At 43.9% G+C, this 15,934-nt stretch overlaps 2 long non-coding RNA genes across 3 annotated transcripts; one reads left to right on the forward strand and one right to left on the reverse strand.

Moving 5' to 3' along the window:
• Nucleotides 1-908: 908 nt before the first annotated feature.
• On the reverse strand, nucleotides 909-11,017 carry LOC133268961 (uncharacterized). The gene is made up of 2 exons (XR_009743238.1): nucleotides 10,806-11,017; nucleotides 909-1,142 (listed from the first exon to the last, which is right to left on the reverse strand). It is a non-coding gene; the product is annotated as an uncharacterized LOC133268961 (long non-coding RNA).
• On the forward strand, nucleotides 1,544-5,989 carry LOC133268962 (uncharacterized). Of its 2 annotated transcripts, none has more exons than XR_009743240.1 (3): nucleotides 1,544-1,874; nucleotides 4,282-4,359; nucleotides 4,851-5,989. It is a non-coding gene; the product is annotated as an uncharacterized LOC133268962 (long non-coding RNA). The 2 variants fall into 2 exon arrangements; XR_009743239.1 differs by lacking the exon at nucleotides 1,544-1,874 and adding an exon at nucleotides 3,917-4,197.
• Nucleotides 11,018-15,934: the final 4,917 nt, after the last annotated feature.

Here is a 15,934-nt window from a genome sequence, read left to right on the forward strand (position 1 = left end):
AGAGAATGAATATTTCTTCCCTCTGACTGGATTTTCAGTGTTCTTTAGTTCTTAGCTGGATGCTGACAGCTGTTTGGTTAATGCTGTTCTTTCTGATACTCTTTGGATTATGAAACAGAAATGAAATTACTGATACTGAAGTGGATGTGAAAGTCCTTGTTGTGTAACAAGTAGCTTTCAAGGTGCACTTGCTTATAAAAATGAGGCTTTAAATTATTTTTTATTTTAAGTGCTGCAAGACATTCATTCTCAAATGAAATGGAGGTGATAGTAAGATTTCCGCTCAAAACCATCTTTGTCTTTTGCTGCATATGTGCAATGTATACGGAAAGATTTTGTCTTAAAGTGAGATTTTCCATTTTGAGAGAAATTTCAATCAAACTGGTATTAAAAAGCACAAGATGCATCATGTAAAGTCATAGTATCTCAAAAGCTTGTACATAGGAAATTGGATTGATTTTTGCCTTCCCTGATTGAAATTGGACATGGCTCTGCTGAAACTAGTGTTTAACACAAGTAACTGAATTAAGTCTTTAAAACTTCATTGAGGGGCTTCTTTAGCTTTCTTCTGTGCCAGTTTATTGTGATTCGGTTCTCTTGGAAGTACAGGATCTCCTGTGATTTTTGACATGCCAGTCCATTATGATTATATACACTTTCCTAGAAGTTTAAGATCTATATTAGCTTTTCTAAATACTTGTTCATTATAATTAGGTACTCCTATGGAATTGTATCCATAAAGAAATACATCAGCTAAGAATGTGGGTGGAAGCTTAGTCATGCCTTGGGGGAAGAGAGGCTGTTACAAATCAAGGCAGCAAGAGCTTCAGTCTCCCACAGACTGTGGTGCAGCCTCATGCTGGATTGATTTACATGCCTCTCTTTGGTACCAATAGCTGCAAATAAGATTTGTATTCACAGCATTTGAGTTTTTGTATTGCAGTGTAAATTGGAGCATTAAAAGCCTTCATTTTCAATGACTGACAAAATAATCCCTGTTACCAGTGTAGCCCTGCAGGCTGGTTCCAAGGTGGTCTTTATATCAGTCAGATTACTTACTACCCTGTGCAGCAGCAGTTTGTGCTCAGATTGGTGCCAGTGCAACCACCATTGGTGTTAAGATTCTTTCTACGCAGGGAATTCTGAAAGACAAAATGATTGAAGTATTTAAATTAATATCCATCCAAGTATTTCATCTTTAACAGCTTGTCAGATCAGGTTTCTTGTGAAGGTAAAAATCCATTAAGAGCTCTACTAAAATCAAGTGGCTTATACAAAGGCTTTGATCTATAGTCAAAGACAATGCTAGTCAAAAAGGAAAGCAGTCCACAGGGACTCAGCATCTAATAAACTGTTGTCCATTTATTAGATGTTCAGTCCATCCGAGTTTCTAAAGGACAAATTGTACCTTATGCTACAGCATATAAATGAAGAAGAATTAGACTGGGTACTTCGCAGTTGCTGGGATTTCTGCTCCGAATTAACTTTGGTACTTTTGGGTGAGTGTAGAGCCTGATACAACTACAGGTAAAGCGCAAAAAAACTGTCAAGAGACTGCAGAGAGAAGCGTCCTGGGCTTTGAAATGTCTGTCATGTTTGGAAAATAATGGCCTGATTTATTAATTTCCTGCTTTTATGTGTCTCCTGCTTGTATCTGTCTAAATAAGCTTTTGCACAAGGGACTGGATGTACTCAGAGCTGCTCTACAGTAACACACGACTCCTCTGCTCTCCCTTTGGGGTAACTAGATGGTGTAAATGTTTCTTGTGGCTTGGGGAAGTTTCTCGTGTCAGAGTTCCATAGTTCATGAAGATTACCTTCCTGCCACTCTGCTTCCCAGCCTGCTTCCAAAGGCAAAGATGTACTTCAGCGAGGTAATATTCTTCAAAATTATTTTGACTTCTACCTGAAGGCTATTTGAATGCCTGTGAGGGTTCCTTACAGGGAAAAAAAAAAGGGGGGGTGGGGGGAGGGTGAGGAGGAAAAGTGTAGACAAACTCTACTTTGCGCTGCTTACTAGTTGGTATGTTCAGGTCTGACACAATCTTTCCCTTTAGCAGAGCCGTGAAATTTTGTTTCAAACCCTTGAGGAGCGGCACAAGTCAAATACCAGATGGCTCCCTCTAGTGAGTACAGAGGTAGTATGCTTTTAAGTTCCGACATCTCCAAGAGGGCTGCTGAAAGCTCTGTGTAGTGTCCTGCATGTCATCCGGTCTCAAGATTTTGCTTTTGTGTCGTAAAAATGGGCAAAACCATAATTTTCATCTGTAGACCGTTTTTCAGAGTGGTGGCAACTAGAGATCAGGGATCCATGATTTTGTAGCCCGTTGTTTCTCTATTTAGTAGCAGCTCAGTTGTCTTTTATACTGGGTATTGCAATATGCTGTGTCTGTGGTGATCTCCTTCCCTGCCCCTAGCAACCTCTTCAGATGTTGCCAGAGGCACACCTGTGATACTGAAGGAGGGCTTGACTCTTAGATGCCAAATCCATGCTTCGCAACCTCCCAGTAATTGTATTGGTTAGCTGTGCCAGAAGATCTCCTTGTGCCAACCATCTGTTTTTCAATCTCTGGCAGGTTATAAAGTGAAGTTCTGTGTCGCACACAACAAAGTAAGTGTATGCAGCTTGGCAAGACAGTAGGCAGGTCTTAAATGTGCAGTTTGTTTCTGTGGAGTTGCAGTAGTCCTTCAGGCACTTTGCAGACTTCAGTGTTTTGCTTCAGAATATCTCTGCAGGGAAAGTACCCTTTTGTGTCTTACAGGTTTCTAATCTGAGATATAAGGGGGTTTATGCTGTGTGACAAGTCTGTTGTGGGTGAGGAGTTGAGCTTCCAGTCTCCTCAGTCCTAGCTCTGACAAGTCTTTCTTGTGCTAATGTACTTCATGACACAGCGAGTGTAGGAAAGACACTCAAGTACCCTCCTCACATGTGGCTTAGGAAGATGAGCAGTATGTGCAGGATATAGATCAGGTCTTTTAAACCATTTTTAAAAGATAATCATAAATACCTTAGGAACGCAGTAGGGGGCTAGTGGAATGAATCCTCTTCATGCAGGACTGATGTGATTTGTTTCATATTAATACCTCTCAAAGCAGTTGTAGACATCTTTGCTTAAGTCTTTCACTAGTCTGATGGAAGTGCTGTACCATTTTACAACTAGTGAACAGTTGAGTAAAGACTGTGTTTAAAACTTTCCTTCCCAGGAGCACCTTTGCCTGAGGCTGTTTCTCAGTGGTAACATGACTGTGTGGAATGGCTTTTCATGTAAATCCCTTTGCAGAATAGAGGGTCTTGGTTGTTCATTGCACCTTTGTGCTGTGCTAAATTTGGCAGAAACTAATTCAAGAGTGCATAACCTGAGTTAAATGTAGGGGGAGGGGGTTTTATTTATTTGTTCTTCACATTTGAAGGCCAAGTATTAATTATTCCTGGTGTAGGATTTTATTGCTTTGAAGGTGCTACAGCAGACATTTGCTTTTGGAAAACTTTTCTTGACTGTTCAGCAAGAGCAGCCATTCTAGCTAAATGTATCTCTCAAAAGCTTTCTATGTTCTCCAGTGCTCATCTCTGACTACATAAAACCTGTTTTTACTTTGTTCTGTTACTCTCCACCAAAGTCTGTACAAAGCCAGTTGCTTCTGCGCTGACAGGAAAATCCACCACTGTTTCAGAATCATAAAACTGACTAGGTTGGAAAAGAGCTTTAAGATCATCAAGTCCAACCCAGGACTGCCAAGTCCACCACTAAACCATATCACTGAGGGCCTCATCTGCACGGTTCTTGAACACTTCCAGGGATGGTGATTCCACCACTTCCCTGGTAAGCCTGTTCCAATACCGATTACCCTCTGTGTGAAGAAACTGTTCCTGATATCCAATCTAAACCTCCCCTGGCACAGTTTGAGGCCCTTAACTCTTGTCCTGTTGCTTGTTACCTGGGAGAAGTGACTGGCCCCAACCTCACTACAACCTCCTTTCAGGTAGTTGTAGAAAGCGATAGAGAGCACTTCAGCACCTCAATGTCTTTCCTGTAGTAGGGGCACAGAACTGAACGCTGAATGAGGGGCTGAGTCAGGATTTCAAATGCCAAGTTGCACAGGGAGAAACTGAAATACCTTCCATCAGAAAATAGTGTGAATTGAGCGTTACTGAGTTAATGACCTGGAAAACATCTTTCTCAAGTGCCTTGAGGATAAGTATGTTTCTGAAAATAAGACTGTATGTTAAGTAATTTGAATGAATTTTACTTAATTAGAGGTACCTCTGATTCCCTTTTCAAGGTGTGCCATTTATTGATCCTTCTTGGACTGGTATTTTTCAATTAGAACAATATTGAACCACAACTTAAATTATTTCAGGTATAATTAAAAGACTTTTTTTTTTCTGAACACAATTTGAAAACAAATGGCAAATAAAATTTGCTATTTTGATATTTCTCCAGTTACATGCAACATAAATATCAGCATAAATTAGCCTAATTGGGTCAGCTTGTAATTAAATTTCTGGACAATAAAGCTTTTCCCTTCTGTACCAATCTCTCCCTGCAAGCCACAATTTAAAAAGCAGATTATGATTTTCTAGTGAGTAAAAATATATTAAATATTCATAACACGTACTTTAGGTCTGTAGCTCACATGCTTCGAACTGAACTTTTGTTTTTCTGACTTTATTACTTTAAGGTAATGTTCTTATTTCATACTTTGTGTTTTTGAATACGGGGAATTTTTCTGAGTTAAAAAAGTGCTGCTAGACTGTTCAGCGTGGTTTCATTTAAGTTGGTGGGGTTTGTGTTTGGTTTTCTGTAATATCACTGTTTTGCAACATCTAAAATTACTTTTTGTGAAAACAGCACCCCGTCAGCTTGTCATGCAGCCACAAGATGTCATGAGAAGCTGTGCCTCGTTGCAGGAGGAGTGAGCTTTGTGCTTTGTGAGCCCTCACAAGGGGTCAAGTCGAGCAGTAGTTCTGGAACCAGGTGTTCTGGAAACATCTCAGTTCTCCATACAACTATTGCAGTGTCTCAATTTCTTCAATTAACCCTTTCATATTAGGGTTATGCTTGAAACAAGTGGCTAAGTAACTGCTTGAACTGTCTTCTAACATGCCCTGAAGCAGCAGATGTAGGAGTGCCTTAAGGTTCCCAAGATGTAGCATGCCCTGTAACATTAAGCACTGTACAACTGAAAGGTTCTCTATGGTAACCATGATTGTGCGTGCTGGAAGAGGACTGGTTTGTGGTTTGGGTTTTGCAGGGGTTTGGTGGTTTTTTTCCGCTCTGAATTTACTCCAGTAAGAGGAGAAATGTGCTTCCAGGAACTGGAAAGGACTTTCTCCCATTAAATCCAGGAATGTCCCAGAGTCTGCACTTTTGCTTCTGCTTTTAAATTCCCAGCTGAATTTCCTCTTTGAAAGCTACATATTAGCTTGAAAAAGCTATCAAGCAGCAACTTCGCATAAAGTAAACACTTAATATGCTAGTGTGCCCGCAGAGTTCTTGAAAGGTCTCGTGGGAGCAGTATTGACTCCTGAGTTGTATCTCGGCGTGAGTCAGGGAAGCTGAGCAAAACAGTGTCACAAAAAGAAACCACAGCTTTCTGGTAGGAGGGATTAAAAATCCCTCAGGGTAAGTGTCCAAAATCAGTTGCAAGACAGTATTTTTCTGAGAATCCAAGGCTGTGAGGACCAACAAATATTACTCGGTCTACAGAGTTGGACAGAGAAAGACCTTGGTTCAGGCGAGCACAGAAAGTTGGCAGTATGTGAGAAGTGAGGGAAAGATTCCAGCTAATTTGTGTTAATCCAGTCATTTGGATTCTAGACGCAAAATGGGTCACCAAGGCAAAGTTAATAAAACATTAGAAGAGGCCCAGCAGCCTGAATAAATACATGGTGTTCATCAGCAGTCTCTGGATATGGTGTTGATTCTGTGTTTGATCATGTATTTTCCCCTAAAGATATTTAATTGAACTAAAACTGGTGTGAGACTGAGTTTGTTATGATTGATTCACTCCCTGTCAGAAAACAAAATCACTTTGATGTATGTGAATGAGTGGTGCTGTTTCTCGTTGTGCTCTGTGAATTGTCTTCCCCATCGAGCAGAGTACTTCACAGGCTGGCACACTCTGTGAGCAGTGCACGCCTCAGCAGGCACAACACGTTTGTTGTTGTCAGTATGGAGATGAATAGAATAGAGAACTAAATAATTTTAATCTCTTTATAGGAAAGAATGATTCAGGGCTCCAACTTCAGACAAATCTGAAAATAATTAACTGTTCCCAGACCTACAGCTGTCCTGAGAGGCAAGAAAACATCATACAAAGCTGTGTGCTTGAAGTACCAAAGCTTTAAGGTGCTCAAGATTGTGGTGGACTCTTGGGCTGTAGAGTTGGATGTGCAGCACTGGAGAGAGCCTGTTTTCACTGGATATTAGCAGGATGTGTGTATCCCACCTCTTGGAGGACGATGGGTGTTATAGCTGGCAAAGGCTTCAGAGCATATGTAGAGCTGTACTGCAACTGCCTTGTGTGCAGAGGGTTGGGACACTTTTCCCTACATATGTGGCACTAGAACAAAGCTCGTGATTTTCCTTTTTTAATGATTATGGCAGGTGCCTCCTCTGTTCAGGAAGAGACTTTCATTGCAGCTGTAAAGTCTAGGGGAATTTAATGTATTCCGTGGATATACAGATACAACAATATGGGTTGAAGTACATGAGGTTACTGGAATTTTTTTTTTTTAGCTTTTGATATTTTAAGTTATAATAATTTGAAATGAATATTTTAGTGCACATAAAATGCAGAATTGCCTCTCAATAATTATTTTTTCACTGTTAGCCAGAGGTTCACTAAGCTATGCAATTTAACAATGCAGTTCTCCTCTTAGCTGCGTATCATTACAATCCTAGGGAATCAGTTTCTTCATGAGTTCCAAAATTCACAGATATGTGAACAAAGTCCAGCGTAAGTATAGTGTAATAGGGCTTCTTTAAAAGCTGTTTTAATTTCTTCTTCTTTTTTTTTTTCCCCTTAGTGAAATGGATTTTCTAATGTAGGAAGAATATAATACAAATTCATTTTGTATAAGAACCTTTTATGATTATTCATTATTTCTAAACTTTTTTTATTGATAAATATGTTGTCGCCACAACTGCTGTCAGTGACAGTATAACTTACATAGTAAGTATAACTTTGAGAGGCTAAAACTACAGAGGAACAGTGGTGACAAAAGGTAGAACTAAAGCATCGTTTTCTCTTTGGCCTTCCTTTTAAAGGGAGGGTAGGTATTCCACATTTATAAGGATTATATTGTTGCTTCTCAGACATGATTCAAAGATACATATTGAAAGATGGGAAAGTATAAAACATCGTTGTGTCATTAGGAATTCTAGTCCCATTCAAATAGGAAATGTTCGATTTATGATCCTTAAAGAAAGCTCATGAACAGCTTTTCCACTTGAGGAGAAAAGCGTAAGAATAGTTTTCTAAAAGTCTGTATAAAATGAACATTTCCTTTTGAACCCTTTATTCATTCAATTTCTGGGCATATTTAAAAAATCATTGAAGAATTAATGGAAGCTATATGAAAAATAATATTAAAACCCCTCAGTGAAATGCCAGTGGTTTGGGGCTTTTTTTCAGTATTCATGGTTTAGTTTTTGAGTAAAATAAATGTTGATTTCAATAGGCCTGAACCTATTGAGCAGTTGAGCACCACTTGAGGACCTGCTTCCCTTTCATTTACTCCAGGGTGGATGAAAAGAGAATTCACAGACCTCGGTGGCATTACTGTGCATAGACCTAAGGGTGAACAGAATATCTGCTGTCATTTGCAAGGGCTATTTATTTAAGAGAAAAGGATCTCAGTTTCTGGATTGAGTGTGCTATAAACCTTGGCATTGGAATATTTCTGCTAAGTGTGTTGAACACTTAACTCTTTGTGTATGTGGGGTTATTATCTTTATGCACACACATCCTATGAGCAGGGATGTGAAACTATCAGTGAAAAGCAGGCTTTTTGTACCTACTGCTGTATTTACAGTCTCATAATCTGAGAATGTTGCATCTTTGCAGCGATGGTACCATGCTGAGGAATGATGATGATCATAGAATAATAGAACGGTTTGAGTTAGAAGGAACCTTATACATCATCCAGTTCCAACCCCCTGCCATGGGCAGGGACACCTTCCACTAGAGCAGGTTGCTCCAAGCCCCTTCCAACCTGGCCTTGAGCACTGCCAGGGATGGACCAGCTACCACTTCTCTGGGCAACATGTGCCAGCGCCTCACCACCCTCGGGGAAGAACTCCCTACTAACATCTAGTCTAAATCTGTCTTCTTCGAATCTTATTTATAGAATCACAGAATCACAGAATAGTTAGGATTGGAAAGGACCTTAAGATCATCTAGTTCCAACCCCCTGCCACTGGCAGGGATAGAACTTTTACGGCTCGGCACGGGTCGGCTCTGCACGGGGGAGGACCAAGGAACCGGAGCACCGAGGGGCTCTGGGGCAGCCCGGCAGCGGGAGGTGGGGGAGTCATGGTGGCCTGGGGCTGCTGTCCCGGGATGCAGCGGGGACTGTGTCCCCCTTCCCATCCCTCCCGCCGAAGGCACTCATGTTCCCCACGGCCGTTCAGTGTCACGGTCTCCTATAGCAAGAAAAGCCTATGCCCTGGCTACTGTGTACCAGCACCCAGCAGAACCAGGCGCTCCTCTTAGCAAGTCCCAGAACCATCACAGGAGCATTTCTGAGAGAGGATTTTGTATTTAATGGAATTCAGGCTTTGTATGATGGGGGCTCTTTAACTCTGGAATTGCTGAACAAGAGAACTCTGTTCTGGCAAATCTGAGTTTCAAAGAATATTCTCCTGCCATCTGGGGAGCCTTCTGCTTACAACCCCTCCTCCTTCTCCCCCCACCCCGAGTAAAAACAGAGCCATTCAGCCCAACAGCATTCCCACCTTTGGAATGATCCCTCAAAACCATCTGATTTTAACAAAGATCTGCCTGAAAAGCAAGAAAAAGAAAACCCAGTTTAGCCCAGCCAAGCCCAGCACCCTTTAGCCCAGTTGAGACCAGTTTAGCTTAGCCCAGCCCAGTTTAGCTCAATCTAGCCCAGTTCAGACCAGTCCAGCCCAGTTTAGCCTAGTTCAGCCTGACTTAGCCCAGTGTAGGGCAGTTCAGACCAGTTTAGCCTAGCCCAGCCCAGTTTAGCTCCGTATATCCCAGTATAGCCCAGTTCAGACCAGTCCAGCCCAGTTTAGCCCATTTCAGCCTGTCTTAGCCCAGTTAAATCTGGTTTAGCCCAGTTCAGACCCATGTAGCCTAACCCAGCACAGTTTGGACCAGTATAGCCCAGTTTAGACTAGTTAAGCCCAGTGCACACCTGTCCAGCCCAGTTTATCTCAGTTCAGTCACTGTACCCCAGTTCAGCCCAGCCCAGTTTAGCCCTGTTCAGCCCAGCCCAGCCCGATTTAGCCCACTTCAGCACAGTTTAGCCTTGTCCAGCCCAGTTTAGCCCAGTATAGCCCAGCCCAGCCTTGTTTAGCCCAGTTAAGCCTAGTTTGGCCCAATTCAGACCAGTCCAGCCCAGTTTAGCACAGTCCAGCACAATTAAGCCCAGCCAATAACAGTGCATTTTAGCCAGTGCATTAGTCCAGTGCATTTTAGCCCAGTTCAGACCTCTCCAGACCAGTTTAGCCCAGTCCAGCCCAAATAAACCCAGCCAAGAACAGTTCAGCCCAGTTTAGCTCAGTCCAGGCCAGCTCAGTTTAGCACAATTAGCCCAGCTCAGACCAGTCCAACCCAGCCCAGTTTAGCCCACTTAAGGCCAGTCCATTTAGCCCAGTCCAGACAAGTTTAGCTCAGTTCAGCTCATTTTAGACTTGTCCAGCCAGGCTAAGACAGGTCCACCCCACCTCAGCCCAATGGAGTCAAGGCCAGCCCAGTTTAGTCTGGTCCAGCCCACTTTAATCCAGTACAGCTCAGTTTAGCCCAATGTTGCCCATCCCAGTTTAGCTTACTCCAGCCCAGCTCACTACAGTCCATGCCGTTTTACCCCTGCCCAGCCCAGTTTAGCCTAGACCAGCCCACTTTAGCCCACTGCACACCACTACAGCCCACTTGATCTCAGTTCAGACACTTTATCCCACTTCAGCCCAGCCCACTTTAGCCCTGTCCACCCCATTCCAGCTCATCCCAGCCTGTTTAGCCCCGTTTAGCCCAGCGTAGCCAACGTTAACACAGTCCGTTCCAGTTTAGCCCAGCCTATTTTAGCCCTGCCCAGCCCACTTTAGCCGAGTTCTGCCCAGTTCAGCCCAGCCCAGTTTAGCCCAATTCAGACCTGTCAAGACCAATTTAGCACAGAATAATTTGACAGAAATACTGCCAACAATGATGTTAGTGCTTCATCACAGCACGTTCGGCTTCAGAGTCCTGTTTGTCATGTTCTAAATTTATGAGCATCTCTTGACTTTTGTAGCAGGTTGATTAGATTAGGGACTGACTCTGGTAAGAACAGAGATGTTCTGAGCCGCATCACTTGTGAACATGAACTGGTTGATCTTTGTGACAATGAGCTGTACTCTTTGTCCTGCTGTCAGCAGAAGCACAGGGGTCTGCAGGGATGACAGCCATTACTCCTGAACTGTTTTTTTTTTCCTTTTTTTCTTTTTTCTTTTTTCTTCGTTACAGTCTTTATGCTGGCTCTTATGGCCTAGTGTATTATAGAGAAACATGAATATTTTGTTTCCCATGAAGCCAGGAAATTGGGAGTTAATTTTATATGAAATCAATGTGATTCATACTTTTATAGAGTCATTTGCCGAGGTATCTCCAGAGAGGAGCCTTCAACACCGGAGCGAGGGGAGACACCGCTCCCCGGAGCCTCAGCTCCGAGCGGCACGAACCACCGAGGGAGCCTCCAGCCCTGGCCGGGCCTTGCCCAGGAGCCGGCGGCTCCGCTGAGGCGAGTAGGGACTCACAGGAGGGACGGCACCGCCCTGCGCAGGTAAAACACGCCCCAGGAGCGCGGTGACGAGAGCGAGGCGCGGCAGTCAGCGTGAGCGGGGAGCGAGCGGGGTGGTGAGCCCGCGCGTCAGGGCCCGGTCTGGAAGCTATGCTCTGGGTGCCTTGGCGGTGGGCAGGAGTGCCTGCACTGGTCTGTTGAGAGGGTGCGCAATGGGCAGGGCTGCACTTGGGGCGTGCTGGTGGAGGTCCTGGCGGAGGGTATTCATCCAGGAAACTGGGAGCTAGTAACAACACACACACACAAAAAAGCAGGAAGAAGACAATTAAGACCAAGGGGCATCCTCCAGTATGACGACCCCACCCAGAAGCGCTTTGCAGTTCCGCAAAGGGGGTTATGAGGAAACGCCGACAGCACCGCCTGGAAGCAGTAGTAACAATCCTCTTTACTGGTGGATCAGGTGTTTGTTCATTTGGTGTGGTGGGCAGTTGTGGGGTTTTGGTTTTCTTTTTTGTTGTTTTTGTTTTGTTTTGTTTTTGTTAGTAGCTTCCTGCATTAACACCCTCCTCGTTTTCTGTATGCGCTATGGTGGACGCTTGTGGCCCCTGCACAGTTTGGGCCTGGAGCAAGCAGCCCTGCTCCCTCTCAGCTCCCCTGACATGTTTCAGCCTATTGACAGCCCTCCGCAGCTCAGCCCCTGCTGCAGGAGGACCTCCACCAGGGCGCACCGAGTGCGGCCCTGCCCGTTGTTCACCTTCCCCTCACCAGACCAGTGCAAGCACTCTCTACACCCCGAGCTCCGCACTGCAGCCTCCCCTCTCATCGGCTCTGTCTGGTGCCGACGCTGCCACCACCGCGGCAGCCAGAGCAGAGCTCCCAGACCGGGCCCTGGCCCTGACCCGAGTGCTCACCATCCCGCTCCCGCTGCCAACTGCCCCGCCACTCTCTCCTCGCCGCGCTCCCTGGAACGGGCTTTACTCGCTCCGAGAGGTGCGGTCCCTTCTGCCACCGCACCCTGTGAGTCCCTGCTCGCCTCAGCGAAGCTGCCGGATCCCGGGCAAGGCCTGGCCAGGGCTTGCCCCCTCGGTGGCTCGAGCCGCTTAGAACTGAGTCTCCTTCCCCTCGCTCCGGTGCTGAAGGCTCCTCTCTGGACCTCCACCTCGGCAAATCATCTTTCCTTGAAGAACTCCAGAGTTAAGCATTTTAGGTCATCTGTTACATGCAGAAAGAAAAGACATAGCCAAGAAAATGGGGTGCTCTGTTTAAAAAAGATGTGAAAAAAAAGTTTTAGATGTTTTGCAATATTTACCTAGTCCTTGGCTAAGCTGTGTATGTTCATTTATTGATAGCAAACTCCCTGTTTCCTGTAGTTGCAGACTTTACTGCAAGTAGACTAGCATCTTTCCGTAAAGGACAGGAGCACAATCCCATTCTTGAAAGGGGCATTAGGCTGTTTCCTCTCTTGGGGTATAAGACTATGTAGCTGTAATGAAGCTGTTCTGAGTGCAGTGGGGAGCACAGAGGCAACCTGCTTCAATGCACAGCCCACATCTGTCCTTGGGAGAATTGAAAGTGGCAGGAAGCATGCTGAGGCTGTGTGTCAGCCAAGCAGAGTTCAGAACAGGCTGCATCTCAAGCTTCAGTTTAATTTCTAGCAACAGTTTTTGAGGCACTTGAGTCCAGATCATTAAGAACAAAAGTTTCCTTCTCTGAATTACCACTGTGTGTCAGCAGCTGCTTGGGAACTTTGAGCAAACTTGGAACTATCTTCCACAGAAGCACGTGTTTAGCTCTTACACAACTGTTGGGACTTAGGCTGTTTAGTTTCATGTGTGAGTTACCTGCTTTATGTGTTGAAGAGCCAACAATTTGAACGTGCTGCCTTTGTTGGGCCTTTGCAACTGTGATCTGTACCAAAGGGACATTTTCTTCCAGAGTGGTCTGGTATCTCCAGTATCACTCCTGCGAGACCTGGCACGTGGACAGCACATTGTCTTTAAAACACTTCATCAGTTCTTACTCGCTTTTGTGTTTTGGAGGACTGAAATGAATTGACTGTTTCAATCTATTTAGCTAAACAATAGCTTAATACGAGAAAGATGGGAGCTTTTTGATGTGATTCTTAACCAAGAAAACACAATGTTCCTTTTTTATTTATCTAATTAAAGGAGCACTGTAAATCAAATAGAAAAAAATGAAATTGTTCCTCTCAGTCCTCGATTGACCTGCATCAGGCAGAGATTAATTTCACAGGGTCACAGAATAGCTGGGGCTGGATGGGACCACTCAGAACTATCCAGTTCAAACTCCTGCTCAAAACAGGTCACATAAAGCGGGTGGCATAGGGCCATGTCCACTCAAGTTTTGAACATCTCCAAGGGTGGTGACTCCAGAACAACTATGGGCAACATGTTCCAGTGTTTGGGCATCCGCACAGTAAGAAAAGTCTCTTTTTCTGTTCATATGGAATTTCATGTGCTTTAACTTGTGCTGCTTATCTCTTGTCCTGTTGCTGAGCACCACGAAGAAGTCTGGCTCTGTCTTCTTTACACCCTCACATCAGGTATTTATGCATAGAGGTAGGATCTCCCTGATCTGATCCTTCTCCAGGGTGAACAGTCCCAGCTCCCTCAGCCTCTCCTTATATGAAAGATGCTCCAGTCCCTCAATCATCATTATGGCCCTTCACAGGACTCACTCCAGTGTGCCCTGTCTCTTGTACTGGGAAGCCCAGCACTGGACCCAGCACTCCAGATCTGGCCTCACCAGGGCTGAGGGGAGGGGAAGGATCACCTCCCTTGACCCACTGGCACCACTGTGCCTAATGCAGCCCAGGACACTGCTGGCTTTCCTTCTGATGAGTGAACATTGCTGATATTTCTTTGCTGCAGACTTCAATTCTTGACAAAATTCCAACGTATGTCAGTGCTGCAGAGTTATTCCCCTGTTTTTTTCATTTTTTTTTTTTACATAAACATGATAAGGGTTAAAAATATTGTTATATGCCACAACACTGCAGTGTAGGCCTGTAGTGTGCACAGTAAAGACTCAGCTTGAATTGCGCAGTTAAAGAAAATTCAAAACCACAGATTGTGATGTGATTATATTTTAACATTGGTAAAATATTTACTTTTCCTTTATGGTTTTACTTGGTTTTAGAAAGCAAGAAAAAGATCCAGTTTGGAAAATACTGGAAAGTTTTCATTAGAACTGTTGAAAAAGTCTAACTTACAAATGTCAAAATGCACCTGAGTCATCTATATAATATGTTTTTATTTCTTTTCCTGTGTCTCTTCTGGTTTTCTGTAAGAGCTATTTCATAAGTGAGGGATTAGTTCCAGAGAGCTACAATGGTGTCTTTGCAAATATGTTATCAATCAGTTTTGCATGTGGATTTTCTATGTTTTTGAAAGCAATGCTGAAATTTGAAGCCTTTGCTTCCTCTCTGTGTTTTCTTTCAGTGCCTCTGCCCTATCAGCTTACCTGCTTGCACAATGTCCTTTCCTGCTTAAATTTCTCTCCTGTATTCTTTGGTTTATGTTCCAAGCTGCATGGATGATATATCATGTTCAATTGCTCTTCTTCTCTGCAGCTATGTAATTTGACCAGAGGTGCTAGTGAGTGCCTTTTGTAGAGGAGGCACAGAAAGCTGCTTATCACTGCCTTGCTGGGATTTGACTCTGTGATTGTCCGAGCTACCAAATGTGTGCACCGTATTCTGCCTCGGGGTAACAGTTTTAAGTTAACTGGGGTAACCCTAACATCATTGGAGCTGCTGGGTGCTGTGACCTGCCACTCTACTGTATTTGTAACTGTGTGTTGCCTGCAGTGTTACAAAGAGCGTTCCTAGTAGTCAGTGATGCTGAGTATAAACAATTCACCTTCCAGTCGATGTGAGGCCTGTGGTACCTTCCCAAATAATATAGTCAGGATAGTTCCTGAATGGTGTTGAGTACTTGGTTAAAATTAGCCAAAATCTTTTATATTCCAAGTAATTTATTTTCCTGCCCTTCGTGACATGTTTGGCTCTGGTGGCTGTGTTCTGCCTGCATCTTGTGCTGTTTTCAGTAATACTGATTACCCTTCCCCTCACTTCTGTTGCAAACCATTATGACATGTCTTTTTACTGGTACGTGCTGCTTTCACACATGGATTGAGTTTCACCAGTGATCAAAACCAGATGGATCAGTCATGTGTGAGTACTAATTTAATCTGAGTGCTGCTGGGCTAATTGGAGTGGGCTAGTGGATGCGTTCCTTTCTTTTTCTTATACATAAATGAAAGTGTAATTTTAAATTGGACCTTGTCTTTCTGTTTCACTCTACAGAGAAGGGGCAAAAAAGGAGAACACATAGTTTTTGAAAGGTCTGAATTTGGTGATTTTCTTGGGAGAACCATTTTCTCTATAAGATGCATTTCATGGGCTATGTTGGGTGCACCAGCTAGGGACCTGCCAGAAGTAGTGCTAATTCCAGGAGTAGCAACAGATAGTGGAAATCTCTGTTCAGAGCTTCCAGCAATGGAAGGGAGATAGCCATGTTCTGTGTTGTCATAAGGTTTTCCCCTGTCTTTCTGCAGAGTGTGTCCTGTATTAGCTAAGCTCTAAACAGCATTAAACACATTTTCTGCAGCTGCATAAGAAAGCTGCCCAGAGTGGCTATTTATCACTCATACTCTGACCCACTCAGACCCACATTACCTGTACAGAAAACTGATCAGGAGGGGATAATTCTTTGCAGTTTCTCATGAAAGAAACAGGAGGTTGTGAATGCTCCATCCCTGGCAGTGTTCAAGACCAGGTTGGACGAGGCCTTGGGTGATATGATTTAGCGTAAGGTGTCCGTGCCCACGGCAGGGGGGTTGGAACTAGATGATCTTAAGGTCCTTTCCAACCCTAACTATTCTATGATTCTGTGATTCTATGATCAGACTTAGTCTTCACAGCTGTTTACAGTTCTTCCCCTCATG

Source organism: Pezoporus flaviventris, unplaced genomic scaffold (genome assembly GCF_033815535.1).
Source record: "Pezoporus flaviventris isolate CSIRO_AGI_PZ_B2104156 unplaced genomic scaffold, CSIRO_AGI_Pfla_v1 ptg000013l, whole genome shotgun sequence".
Classification (NCBI taxonomy): Eukaryota; Metazoa; Chordata; class Aves; order Psittaciformes; family Psittacidae; genus Pezoporus; species Pezoporus flaviventris.